Source organism: Hydra vulgaris, chromosome 12, assembly GCF_038396675.1.
Source record: "Hydra vulgaris chromosome 12, alternate assembly HydraT2T_AEP".
Lineage (NCBI taxonomy): Eukaryota > Metazoa > Cnidaria > Hydrozoa > Anthoathecata > Hydridae > Hydra > Hydra vulgaris.
Window position 1 is genome coordinate 26,568,510 of NC_088931.1, and position 15,360 is coordinate 26,583,869.

Genomic DNA, 15,360 nt, shown 5'->3' on the forward strand with positions numbered 1-15,360 from the left:
ATAAACGTATATATAAAACAGTAATTACTATGTTTATTTATATTAATAAATTGTATTTGTGAATGAACTTTGTATAATAAACATTGATATTTAAAGAAAAAAATCGCTAAAGTATGTCCACCGAGCCGGATTTGAACCAGCGACCTAGAGATATCTGTCTTTATGCTCACTACAGTCTCCCGCTCTGCCAACTGAGCTATCGGTGGATATGCAATAAACAAATGAGTTTATATATATTTATTTTATTGTTTAAACTTTTGAAATTTAATCACTTGATTTTTTATTCTTTAAAAATATTATTTATAAGGGTAATCCTTCAGTTAAGCGGCACACATTATTTTTTTTTTTTTGCATTTTTCACAAATACGTCTGAACAAGAGTTAATACATTTCTAATAAGTATGTCTGATATGATGCACTCTTTTAAATATTAAAAAAACACTTATTTAGGTTCAGGATCGGGGTTAGGGTTTTTAGATATTATCAAGTTATAGTAATCTGATCCTTGCCCTAAACCAATTTTAGACAGCCATGACCTAAAATCTGACCCTAATTACGACCCTCATCACCCTAAACCTTGCCATCACCTGACCTAGTTTTTTAGTTGTGAAAAGCGCAAAAAAAGCAACAACAAAAAATTTTTTTTACGCCGCTTAACTGAAGGATTACCATTTATGAGAGCTACTTAAGCAAGATTTATAGACCATATTCTATTCACAACCTTAGATTTTAGGAATGGTTATAGTTAGGGTGACCAGTCCCGGTTTTCCTCGGTGTCCCGATTTTAGGTAAGCAGTTCCGACAAAACTTCTTCCCGAAAAAGGTCATCACAAAAGTCAATTGTCTCGGGTTTGATTATGTTTTTTTTTTCAATTAAATGCTAATGCAATAGTTTCCGCATACTTAATAAACTTAACTGGTATGGAAACTCTATTTAGTCTACTCTACTAAAAAACATTCAGATCAAGAGATATGAAGCTTTGGATTAAAACTATACACTACGTATGTTAGGCCGCATCTAGAATTCGCTGTTCCGGTATGGTGTCCTTATTTAAAAGGTGACATCAAAGAGATTGAAAAAATTCAGTACAAAGCAACCAAAGGAGACGCGGTGACTTGATCCAGTAGTTTAAACTAGAAAACGGTTATGAGATTATCAATTGGCGTAATCAACCAATTCGCAGATCACCTTCGAACGTCCTAATGCATGAATTCACATATAATAATACTCGTCACAATTTTTTCGCAAATCGTATTGTCAATGATTGGAATAACTTGCCTTAAGCATTCAAAAAGGCTCCGTCAGTTAATACATTTAAGAATAGAATTGACAATATTTTTTTTCTACAGATGCAAACAGTACATCTCTTATTGAAGATGAACTGCACGTTTATTTATTAATTCGTGCTTTAGCAGCTATAAATGACTGACTTTTTAGATACTATTTGTTATAGAGGTAAATTTTAATTAAATGAAAGCAATCTTTTTTCTCATTTTCTCAACTTTGATATCAACTTACTTGCTATGAAATAACAAATGCTTTTTTTTTAATTAAAGTTTATGTTTTACAAACCATAAATTTTTGTATAATTTGTTGGTTTTGTTTGTTTGTTTTTTAATTATTTTTCATGTTATCTAAAAAAACTTATTTAAATATATTTATTTAAATATAAACTCTCTTAAAACAAACAAGTCTCCAGGTATAGATGACATTTGCAGTTATATCGTCATCAATGTCTTTTCGGAGATACGCAAACCTATTTTCGAAATATTTAAATCATCAATTATAACAGGAACTGTACCAGATAAATTGAAAGTAGCTAAAATTGTGCCTATTTTTAAAACCGGTGAAACATTTCTAATAAACAATTACAGACCAATCTCAATACTTCCAACCTTTTCTAAAATACTTGAAAGAATAATCTACAAAAGATTATATGAATACCTAATTCAAAACAAGTTCTTAAATAAAAAACAATTCGGCTTTCAAGCACAGCACTCAACAGAACATGCAATTTTAGATTCAGTTAATAGCATAAGTGATTCTTTTAATAAAAAGCAATTTGTATTAGGAACTTTTATAGACCTATCCAAAGCATTTGACACAATTAATCATGATATCTTACTAAAAAAAATGGAAAAATACGGAATAAAAAATACTAGCCTAGATTGGTTTAAAAGTTATCTGTGCAACAGACAACAATGTGTTATTTCGAACGATAATAAATATTCTAATTTACTAAAAATGAAATGCGGAGTTCCCCAAGGTTCCATTCTTGGTCCTCTTTTATTTTTAATTTATATTAACGATCTTCCACAATCACTAAAAAAACTTGGTGCAATAATGTTTGCTGATGACACAAATTTATTTTATTCATCAGCATCAATTGAAAATCTCTTTGAATCTGCAAATGATGACCTTGAGAGTCTAAACATTTGGTTTAGAGTAAATAAATTATCTCTTTAAATCAAGAAAAAACAAAATACATCTTGTTTCATTCCAACCAGCAAAAAAACAAAATACCAAGCATGCTACCATTACTAAAAATTGATAACATAAACATCGAAAGAACTGAAACTATTAAATTTCTTGGGATAATTATTGACGAAACGATTTCTTGGAAACCCCATATAAAAACATTAAATACAAAAATATCAAAAAGTATCGGCATACTTTACAAAGTCAAAACTATACTTTCCCAGGAGAATCTGAAAGTTCTCTACTTTTCTTATATACAAAGTTATCTAACATATGCTAATATTGCCTGGGGAAGTACAAATAAATCTAAATTAAGTTCTCTATATACACACCAAAAACACGCATCAAGATTGATTTATAATAAAAATAAATTCACTCATGCCGATCCTTTACTTAAAAACTTGAATGCTTTAAATATCTATCAAATTAACATCTACCAAAATGTTTTATTTATGCTCAAATATAAGCTCGGACTTGTCCCAACTCATTTTACTAATAACTTTTTTCAAACCAACGCCAACAGATATATCACACGAGGAACCGGAAACTTTACAATGCCCATAAAAAAAACAAAATTTTCGAGATTTTCAATTGTTTACCGTGGCCCCTATTAATACAACAAAACAATACCTCAAAATATAGAACTTACTAAATTGGACAATCTTATTGCCCTGAATAAAAAACTAAAAGAGTTCATAATTAACAAAACCAATTTTATCGATATGTTTTAAATATAAAAGAACAATTAATATAATAAAATGTAAAAAGAACAATTTCAGCAATAAAAATAAATAAAAAAGAAATAAAACATAAAATATAAAAAAATAAATAAATAAAAATTGTTAGCAACTATACATAGTAAAATATTACTGAACAGTAGACCTCAAAAAATTAATGTGTGTCTTTACTCTTTAAATTTTTAGTTTATTTTGTATTTTAAAGGTTCTCGATGAAAAGACTTTTCCTAGTCTTCTGCGAGTTTCCTTACAACTACATAGTACTACTAATATATGTTGATATATATTTTCAACAAATAACATATATTTTCAACGACAACGACAAGCAAGTCCCTGGTAGCCCTGTGGTGCGACGGACTTGCGTATATTTTTTAAATGCATGGGTTAAAAGCCAGCAATTTATATTATAAACCACGAATTTATTATTTTAACTCGCATGAGTTAAAATGTCAAACGCGCATGCGTAAAACCGCATTGTTAACGCTCTTTAGATATTGTAAATATTTGTGGTGGACATTTATATAAACTGGAGACATGTAAATACCATTTGTTTTTGAAATATATAATAATGATTGTTTTTAAAAAATATATATATTACTATTATTATTTAAATAAGTTATAAGAAAGGAGGCAAAAATTATTTATTTTGTTTATTTATTTAGTTTAGTTTTAAAAACGGGATAAGAAGTAGACAAATCAAAGTGCGGCAAAATAATATTATTCCACAAATGTGGTGCCCAGTGGGTGTGCGTTGTCCGGGGAAGGTCCATCATGCGATGGAAACTTGTTGTCATTACTTCTTGATAGTTCAAACAGTTGTTAAAAACTTATCTATTCAATTTTTAAGAAAGTAATCTACTTCGATTACAGCTTTCAATGCTTACAAATTATATTTCAAAATTTTCTTACTTCAATGCAAAGGCGTCATTTTAACTTGCTGCTGGAATTATACTACTAAGATTGTACCACAATTTTAAACGTTTTTGGCATCGTTTTTGCTCCAGCTAGTCGGTTATACCTCCATGTTTCATCTCAAAAAAAAAAATTTGAATATGAAAAACGATCCGCAAAATTATTCACACATTTCTGGAGGCAATAAAGAAGATGTAAATTACTTTTTTTTAAAAGTGTCTTATTACATTTAAATCTATCACATACCTCTTTTAGTTCTTCATTTGTATGAGAAAAAAGTTTGTGAATGTCATTATTAACGGGTGATGTGGAAGTTATCGGACAAATCCTAATTTCATTATTTGAGCATAATAATTAGTTTTTGTGGTTTTATGCGTAGACATAAACGTTCTATAAATTATAAACTTTATTATTTGAAACACAATTATTTAAAATGAGGTTAAATGCAGCTGAACGAGAATCTTTTCGAAAGCGACTGAAAATGTTTTTTGTAAATAAACCTAATATAAAAAAAAAAAAATCGTAAATCATTTTGGAAAGGAAGGATTTGCTCGAAGTACAATATATGATAACCTAAAAAGACTTGAAACTGTTCAATCGTTTTCTGATAGAAAGCACCCTGGTTGTCCGACATCCTGGACTAGAGAAAAGAAAGCTGAATTAACGAGACTTGTCAACAATCGAAAAGGGGTCAGTCAAAGAAAAATAGGTATTAAATTCGGTGTAAATTAATCGACAATTGGTCTTCAGTTAAAAAAAATGAATATTAAATATAGAAAACGTGAAAAGACTCCAAAATACACTATAGAACAACAAATAAAGGCAAAGAAAAGTAGCAGGAAACTAGTTAACTAACAATATAACACAAAATCGCTTCTAGTCATCGATGACGAAAAATACTTTTGTTTTGCAGAGGACAACATGCCTGGAAATTCTGGATACTACACAAACAACAAAAAGACATGCCCAGAAAGTGTTCGTTTTATAGGAAAAGAGAAATTTCCAAAAAAATTATTAATGTGGATAGCCATATCTGACCGTGGTATGTCCGAGCCATTGTTTCGCACTTCTAAAGGCTGTAGCAATCAATTCATCAATCTATATTAATGAATGTTTAGAAAAACGACTTCTTCCGTTTTTTCACAAGTATCATGGAGACTTTAACTATTTATTTTGGCCAGATTTAGCAAGTTCTCATTATTTTAAAGATTCTCTAAATTGGATGGACCAATATGTCTATTACGTTGATAAAGAATCCAATCCCCCAAATGTGCTTCAAGAACGACCAATTGAAAATTTTTGGGGACATTTGGCACAGAAGGTTTACGAGGGAGATTGGCAAGCTTCAACAGAGCAAGTTTTGATTGATCGCATTAACTAAAACTACAAGAAATTGATTTAAACTTTTTACAGTCGCATATGAAAGGCGTCAGAGCAAAATTGAGATCAATTGTTTTTTCATATAAAAAATAATATATTTTTATTAAAAGATAAATGCTTTATTAAAAAAAAATATAATAGTAGTTTGTTTATTTATTTATAAATAAGTTATTGACGTTTTTATTTTGTCCGATAACTTCCGCATCACCCGTTAGAAAGAAATAAGTTGGTATTTTCAGCAAACACAATACTTAATAGATTAGATTATTTATTTAAGTCATTTACATAGACAAAAAAAAAACAGAGGCCCAAAAATGAAACCCTGTGGAACTCCGCATGGTATATCTAAAAAAGGATTTTGAAATAATCATTAAAACTAACAAATTATTTACTTTTTGATAAATAACTTTTAAACCATTTTATAGCTTACCTGTTTATTCCATAATGGCTAAGTTTATATACAAAAATGATGTAATCTACAGTACCGAATGCCTTGCTTAGAAAGGTCAATGAAAATGCCTAAAGTTAATTAAAATCTTTTAAAAAAATTAAACATTTGTTGTGCGAGCCGGAGTATCACATGTTCTGCAGAACTATCTTTTTTAAAGCCGAATTGATTATATTTACCCCATTGTACATAATTCTTTCCAAAATTTTTGAGAATGCTGTGAATTTTTAAGAATCTAGATTAGAGATGGGAAGGTTATTACTAACATTAGCCTTCTTTGTTGCCTCCTTTGAAATCTGAAATAATTTTTGCAATTTTGAGTTGGTTAGGAAAAACTCCTTGATTGATTGGTAAAAATTCTAAAAATAATTTCTTTCAACTTTTAGAATTATGCTACCATTTATTTCATTGGCTTCAATTGCTTTGTTTCTTTTTTTTGAATTGATTTACATGCTCTTACAAACTCAAAAAATAATTGGAGAATATAGTTTGGAAGAAAAAAAGCATAATGAAACTGAACAACTCTTTTTGTGATGCTGCTTTTTTTCGACGAAAAATATTTAGAACGTCACAGAATTGTTAATTACAAAAATCAGTGTAGCAATTTTTAACTTTAAATTTTGTTTTTCAGCATTTTATTTTTAACCTGATGAGTTGTAAGTGTTGACGTTTGCTCCAGTCTAATAGTCGAACCTATAACGTTCTTGATTTGCTTTAGTTTGTTGAATGACAGCTCTCCTAAACAGTTTATAGAGGCGATACTTAAAAACATGCACTATGACATTTACCTTTGAAAATGTAATCTTGAGGTTCTTGGATCTTTGGATCTGATTTGAATCAGGTCCTGAGCTTTAACTTTTCTCTTCTTTTTCCAAACTAACTTTTTGTAGAAACTTTGTAAACCTTTAAGTATTGGTAACGTATAGGTCAACATGTTTCGCTGTATGACTAGAAACGGAGTCAGAACCAAGTTCATTTAGTTTGATAAGAAAACCCAGGTGTTTGTTTAGCTTGGAACAAATTTCCTTCTATCCAACTTGCTCATAAACAAATAGATGTTCGTATTAATCTTGGATACCATTTTAGGTCTTCCAGTAAAAGTGGTGTCTTTATCACTAGTAGTTTCATCTTGGTGTCGCCTTCAACCCCCAGCAACGTCTGATGTCTATAACATACTCTTTTGTATTACTTTTAGTTTTTGCCAGAGATGCAGATCTCGAGATCAATGTCTTTATCTTGAGACACCTCAAGTTTCATATTTAACTGCCTTGGTCTTGGTATTGGTCTTGAAAGCCAAGACTAATTGGTTTTGGACGGACCTCTACTTTCTTTACCTTTCTTGATTCTTGCGAAAAATATCAACTCAAAATTTTATTTATGTAAAAAAAAGAGTTTAGTTTAGTAGATAGTTAAAATTAGTTTGTTTACGAGTAAAAAAGTTTTTCAATTTCTCGTTGTGTTGAAAGCAAGAAAACTACATCATCTAGTACTTTTAGTTTTAATGTCGTCTAACTTTTCTAAAATGCTGTTTTTATCTAGAAAGTTGTACTTTAAACTTTTTTTTTTCCTGCTTTCCCTTTAACTATGTTACATTTATTGTTTATATTTATACAATATATACAAATGAATATATCAATAAAAATAAGGAATAAAGAATACGGAAACTCAAAGAAGACCGTGATGTCTTGTCCCAGAGAACCGTTTGAATTTGAACTTTTAATATTAAACTTTTTTAAATTTTTTGTATTTGGGTGTTTATGGTAATTTAGGTGCTTTTCATAATCTAATGGTTGAGTTTATTGATTTTCTTGTTAGTTATAATAAGTTTATTTCTTTGACTATATATTCATGTCTATAGTTAATGATTTTTCACTTTTTCTTCTTGCATATTACATACTTCTGTATACAGTCGTTCTATTATGTAGGTAAACATTTTCAATATTGTAAATTGGATCTCATATAAATAAAAGTATTTGTCTATTTGAACTGATTTGGTTTGTCGTAAAAGTTCTTTTTTGTCCTTCATTTCGTTTTTTGACTTAGTAATATGTACAGGTCGCATATACTCACATATACATGCATATGCATACTTATATATACAAAGATACAGGTACACATACACATATACATACGTAAACGCGTTCACATAGACATATTAATACGTACATACAAACATATAGAAAACAATATACATTATAGACGTAATTTTTTTTTTAATAATAATATAATATTTTTCGTTTTACAACTGAAATATAAGTTAAAAAATCGTATTATAATAATAAATAATAAGCATGATATATGCTTTTATGAGAAGTTAAAAAAATCTACAACGAAAAAATAAAAACTGGGTAGAAAAACTATATATTCTTTATTAGTTAAAAATGTATTATCAATAGTATTATCGATAGTATTATCAATAGTATTATCGATAGTATTATCAATAGTATTATCAATAGTATTATCGATAGTATTATCGATAGTATTATCAATAGTATTATCGATAGTATTATCAATAGTATTATCAATAGTATTATCGATAGTATTATCGATAGTATTATCAATAGTATTATCAATAGTATTATCGATAGTATTATCAATAGTATTATCGATAGTATTATCGATAGTATTATCAATAGTATTATCAATAGTATTATCGATAGTATTATCAATAGTATTATCAATAGATAAAATGATTTTCTTAAGTTTTCTTTTAAATTAGTTAAAACTCCATTCATGAGAAAAGTCAAAATATTTTAAAACTATTTTATTCCAAAGAAATGCTCCTCGAAATGAAACACAAGATTTACCAAAATTAGTATGCGAAAATTGTAATCAAATAAAATTATCATTTTGTAGATGGTACTTGTTTTTTTCTTTTAGTGAGTACAGGTTGTGAAAAGAAGAAGGGGAAACGTTGGTTTTACATTTATAGGTAAAACATAAAACATTATAAATTTTAAGCTGATATATATTTAAAATATTCATTTCAAGTAAGAGAGGCCTGGCATGAGTAAGGCGATCTTTAAAGTTTATAAGACGTGCAATGTGTTTCTGTTGACGATGAAGAGGTTAAGTATATTTTTGTTGACACTAACCCAAGCAATATTAGCGTAGTTAATATGACAATAAATAAATGAATAATATAATTGAATTAAAGTATGTTTATTTAAGAAACTTCTTGATTTGTATAATATTCCTATAGTTCTAGCAATTTTGTTATTTAGATTATTAACGTGATTTTTCCATTTAAGATTTTCATCAATATAAATACCTAAAAATTTTGTAATTTTTATTTGCTTTATTTCAATATTGTAAACGAAAATAAGAGGCGTAATATTTAGAACTAATTTTATTTTTGAAGTTGGGTAGAAAAGCATCCATTTAGTTTTTTCTATACTAATCGATAGTTTGTTTGATTTAAATCAGTTAGAAATTTTAATAAGCTCAGTGTTCATACTGCTAAATAATGTTGTAAGGTCATTGCTTGTTAAAAAAAGATTAGTGTCATCGGCAAACGTAATTGTCATAAGGTTCAAGGCTTTGTAGAGATTATTGATATATATTAGGAAAAGTAAAGGGCCTAGTATTAAGCCTTGTGGCAATCCACAAGTTATATCTTATAAGTCTGATGATAATGATGAGTCAATTTGAACAAACTGATTTTGTTATTAAAGAATTTCATGATCTATAATATCGAAAGCTTTTGATAGATTTATGAAAATACCTAATGTGTATTGCAATGTTTCAAATGAATCATCAATATTTCTTGTTAGTTGAAGTATTGCATGTATTTTTTTTAAATCAATTTTGGTTATTATATAATTTTTTTTCTGATTATTTGAGCAGCCGTGGCGGAGTGGTTAGAGCACTGGCTCAGAACCCAGAGGAACCTAAATAACTACAATAAAAAAAAAAAGAGAAGTGATTATAATTTTTATTATACAACATTCTTTCTAAAATTTTTGAAAAAATTGGGAGAACTGAAATTGGGCGAGAATGACTGAGGTTAGTAGGTTCCCCTCCTTTAAAAATTGGGGTAGCTCTAGCTATTTTGAGTTGATCAGCAAATACTGCCTGGTTGATTGAGCACGAAAAGACTCTAAAGATAATATTTTTAATTATGTCATACGAACCAATAACAGTATTTCCGTTTATGTCGTTTTGTCCAATTGCTTTATTAGACTAAAACATTTTGAAAGCAATCTCAAATTTATCAAAAGATACTTTAAATTCATTTAGAGAAGATATTTAAGGGAAAATAAAATCTTTTTTTGAGTTGATTGAATTACTTATTATAGGGATATTTTTTTGCTAAACTCGGTCCAACTGATACAATGAGCTTGTGTATTTCGTTTGCTATTATGTTAGGGTTATACAAAAGTTCAGTATTTATTTTAATTGCCTTTGGCAAAGAGCATGTTCTTGCTTTACTGTTACAAGTGATTTCATTAACAGTTTGCACATTTGACACATTTGACATAAATGTATCAAATGTATTTTTTTCATTTCAATAACGCCCAGAAAATGGAAAAATATTCATACAGCCTAATATTAATGTTTTAAACTAAAACAACAGAGATCACTACACAATGATATTCTCCAGGCCTCAAACAAATTATGATTTTATGATGAAAATGCTTTACAGCTACGTTATTAAGGTGTCCAAAATAAGAAGGAGTCAGGTAAAATTCATAGACTCCAATCAACCTGAGGAGGCTCTTGATGTACAAATGTATGATATATGTAATCACCAGGACCACCCTTGACCACCTCTAAAATAGTCACCTTAACAGTCATTCACTCCTGAAGACTGTATATGCTCAGTTTCAAATTCTCTGACCGCAATTACCTATATTTAGACATGCAACATGTCCTATCTAATTGAAAAATATCGGGGCATCTTAGGGCCACTCTTGACTACCACTAAAATGACTATTTGAGCGGTCATAACAACTCTTAAAGACCGAATATGCCCAGATTTGAACTCCCTGACAGCAGATACCTATATTTAGGTATACGATACATCCAATCTAATTTAAAAACCATCGAGAAACCTTATGAACACCCTTGATAACCCCTATAATAACCATTTGTGTGGTCATGACTACTCCAAAATTAAAATAGACCCCTAAAATAAAATCCTTGGCCCCAAAAACCTCAAAAAATGTATCATATGTCTATATTTAACCCATAAATGGTTTTGCCATTTTTAGTCAATTTTGGCCTACTGTGCAACGCGACGAGTTGTATCTAGAAAGACGGGTACTCTTTTTTTTTTACGCATACCTTTGTTAAACTGTCAAAATGGCTGATAAATTTCCCGCAACTGTTAAATTCAACACTTTCAACACTATCATATCAACGATATTTAATTTAAGTTCAGCTGTCTTATCACAAGAAAAGACAGCTGAACTAAAATTCGTCTCACAAAGAGCATGTAGGTCTATTAAACTTTGCAAGAGATAAGATTTAACAGAAGAAAATTTACTTCAAAGAGTACGAGTATTAGTGATTGAAAGATTTAGAGAACTTGGTTATGACAATGGTTTTTTGTTTTTTATAGTTTTTGATACTTCAGTTATGTTTTAATTGACTAAAGAACTCAACTTAAAGCATAGATAGTACTCAGTACAATACCTAATAATCCAAGCAGTTGCATTATTTCTATGAATAAACCCTAAACCGTAACAAAAGCTCCAAAGGTAGCCTCAACAATACACACCAAAAGTACGAACAGGGACACCATCCATGCACAATATGGCACTGTTAGTACTAATATTTTGAATCGGTCTTTCTGAGAGCTACAACAGTGTAAGCGAAACCTGACTACCAGATGGCCTTAGAACCATAAAACTGAGTTTTAGAACTACATCCTCATTAAGAGATAATAGAATGAGTTATCTAGTCACAAAAACAGCAGTTGGTAGAATTGATCTCTCTGAGAGCTACGACAGAGTTCAGAAAACCTGACTACCAGGTGGCCTCAGAACCATAAAACTGAGTTCTAGAGCTGTACCCTCATTAAGAGATAATAGAATGAGTTGCCTTGTCATAAAAACAAAGACACAAGCAAAACCCATGCAACGATTTAAGAAAATACAGCATTCAACATTCTAAACTGGAAATAATGTATTATAAATACATCTACGGCCGCCTAACAAATGAAGAAGGGGTGAGAAGCTGGTCAACAGATAGAACCGGTTTACCCCTTACATGTGTGAGCATAAGTTTTATTGTGTTGGACTTCTTATAACCTAAGTTTTGATCCTGATCTTGTAAAAAATTTCAAAGTCTTGGTCGTGGATTGATTTTTTGATTACTTGGTCTTGCAGCATTGAGTCTTGGTTTGGTCTTTTGCCCAAATGTCTTGGTCTTAGTCTTGCTCTTGGCCTTTACTGTCTTGACTATATCTCTGGTTTTTGCCAACCAACTCAAAGAGATCAGTTCATAGCCATCAGCTCGAGTGGACTTTCTGATTTGTGAGAGAGTTTTTGGTACTTTCAGCTTTTATTAAGTTATGGTTGTCGTTGGAGTCTAATGTAGAAATAAAAACGGGCCAATAGTTAGTAGATGCAGAAAAGAAATTGAAATGATCCTTGAGAAATCAAAAAAATGTAACTTTGTGTAGCAATAGTCTACATTATGTACACCAACGAGGTTCAACAATCAACAGCACATGGGAATTAATCAGTAAAAGTGTTTAACTGCTTGATACTTGCCTGCAAACTTTTTAAGATACTAGTGTAGTTTTAACCTGTCCTTTACTGTCAAAAATATCTACTTCAAGCTCTTTGAGCTTATTAATCAAAGTATCCAGCATTTAGATTGCAACATGCTTTGTAATAGAAATGAAGAAGGAAAAACGTTCAACTGGAGTGACAGACAGGAGAACGTAGCGAATCGCAAAACACATTTAGTTAGTATAGTAAGTTTTAGCAGTCATATCAATTATGATGAAAAAGTGTCATATTTAAATAGTTTTTAAGCATGTTTTTTAATATAAATAAAACTTTTTATTTTATAATTTAAATTATGTGATAATTTAAATTTTATAAATTTAAAATTAACACATTTAACATTATCGGCAATACACATAAAGTTTATAAAAATAAAAGTAAAAGTTTAAATTTTCATAATTAAACCAATAAATTTAAAAGCCTATTTAAAAAAGTTCTGTTTTTATTGCAGGGAAACAAATAAATAACTAAAAAATAATAATGCTGGAGATAAATAAAACAAAAGTTAAAAACGACAAACTTGACAAACAACATTTTTTGCATAACGGATTCTTGACTTGCTTTTTGAACACCATGGAACTTTTAAAAGAAATGATCATGTTATCTGAAGTACTCCATTATGAGATGGCTCTATATAAAGTACAATATGCATTCTTATATTTAGAGCCGTTTGGTGGTAGAATCATTTTTTTTTTGGATCAATGAGAGTTTAAAGGGAAGAACTTTTTATAGTAAATTGTTGTTGTTGTTAATGTATCAGTTTTAATAAAAGATCTTAATAAAAATTGTTAATGAAAATTCAAAATTTTCAAAATAAAACAAACCTTGACTAAAACTTTTTTTTTGTCCATTGGTTTAATAACTTCTCCTACATAAGAGCCTTGTTCTTGTAGTAAATGCAGCTCTTCTCTTAAAAGTCAAACTAGTAAATGTAAATCAGTACAAAATAAAGTTTCATTATTAACATAAATAATTTGCATTCTTTGTTTTTTATAATTATTGTTTATTTTTTGAAACCAAACCCTTGCGTAAAATCATTTCATTTAAAATTTAGAATAAAGTATCCAAATTAGAGGAAAATAAAAAAAATTAGACATGATAAAGCCGTTAAACAACAGGGTAGCTTTATCACGGGTTAAAAAATTCTATGCGCGACAAAACGAAACATTATATCTGTTCCTCAAACTTTAGCTCCATACCCATCATAACTCCAAGTAACCCATCGCCCATCGTAATTCGCCTTATCGTAGGCAAAAACTCTTAAACTATCTTTAGATGTTGACTTTTTTGTTTTTCTAAACCAAAGTCCAGAAATGGATTTTTTTCGGTTAGGAGATAAAGCTCTTTTAATTTTTAACATATTTAAATTTTAATAAGCACTTTTTTAGTTTTTAATGTGTTTTGAACCTACATTTTAATTTTTTTCCTCGGAACGGCAAACATTTGTAATTTCAAAGAGATATTTTTCCAATAATATTTTTTTAATAAACCTTTTAGCGAGAAACTTGATTATTAAAACCAAGCAGCGTGCAACCAAGGTTTTAACCTTACAACCGTACAACGTAGCGTACAACCAAGGTTTTATCCTTCTACTTTACTTTTTCTGTTTCAACCGTCTCACGAACTCATAGTCAAATCAGGTACAGCAATTGCTGCATCTGATAATAATCCTGTTATGTGCTACTGACTGTTTGTGGTTAAAAAGAGTTAATATAAGGTGTTTTTTGATCTTGGAAGCCACCTTTGTAAGTCAACACAATCTTAGTATTGCCAAAAAAAAACAAAAAAACATGGCCATCAATCTCTAGAGTCTTTTAGTTTGAAAAATGTCAACCAGTTGTCTATGGTTAGTTTATAATAAAATAAGTATAGTTTCTAAAAAGTTGTTAATTTTTTTTTACTTATATAACTCCCTTAAATAAATAAACTATTGGTTGTTGATAAACAACTTGCGCAGAGGATATAATCATGCTTCAAAAAATTGTTCTATTGATAAAAGGCTAAAATTCTGCGGGAAAAATCCGCCAGGTTTACAATTTTTAAGTTTTTAATTTTTCAGCTTGTCTAAATGATATTTGAATAACAACAACAACACGACAACAAATTATATATGGGGCTTATTTACCTCACACTTAGTTTCAACACGGTTGCTATACTACATTAAGTGTGTAAAATTTACGTTATTTTATATTATTACATTTTATTTATTCTATGTAAGTGCAACAACAAACAACAGCAACAACAACAACAACAACAGTTTCTTTTTTAATAAAAAAGGTTAAAGGTTATTTTGACAGCATGAATGGCACATGAGATGAGACGGCATGAATGGCACACACTTGAAGAAAAAATTCCTAAATGATACTAATAATAATAATAATAATAATAATATATATATATATATATATATATATATATATATATATATATATATATATATATATATATACACGACACAAAAAAAACGCTTATTTTTGCTTTCACATGTTGCATTTAGCCTTTTATCACATAAGCTTGCTAATATAATCACTTTTATTAGTCGCTAAATGTCTAAACAAACGCGGCTGTTGTTTTTACGCTTAAAGTTGTATCCAAAATATTAGTGCATCTAATATTAAAACGTTAGCTTTTTTAAGTAGCTTATTTACATGTAAACAAAATGTTTTAA

General features: G+C 29.3%; 1 non-coding gene across 1 annotated transcript; it reads right to left on the bottom strand.

Annotated features, from left to right (window-relative positions):
* Nucleotides 1-116: 116 nt before the first annotated feature.
* Nucleotides 117-206, bottom strand: trnay-gua (transfer RNA tyrosine (anticodon GUA)). The gene is given in 2 exon segments: nucleotides 117-152; nucleotides 170-206. It is a non-coding gene; the product is annotated as a tRNA-Tyr (tRNA).
* Nucleotides 207-15,360: the final 15,154 nt, after the last annotated feature.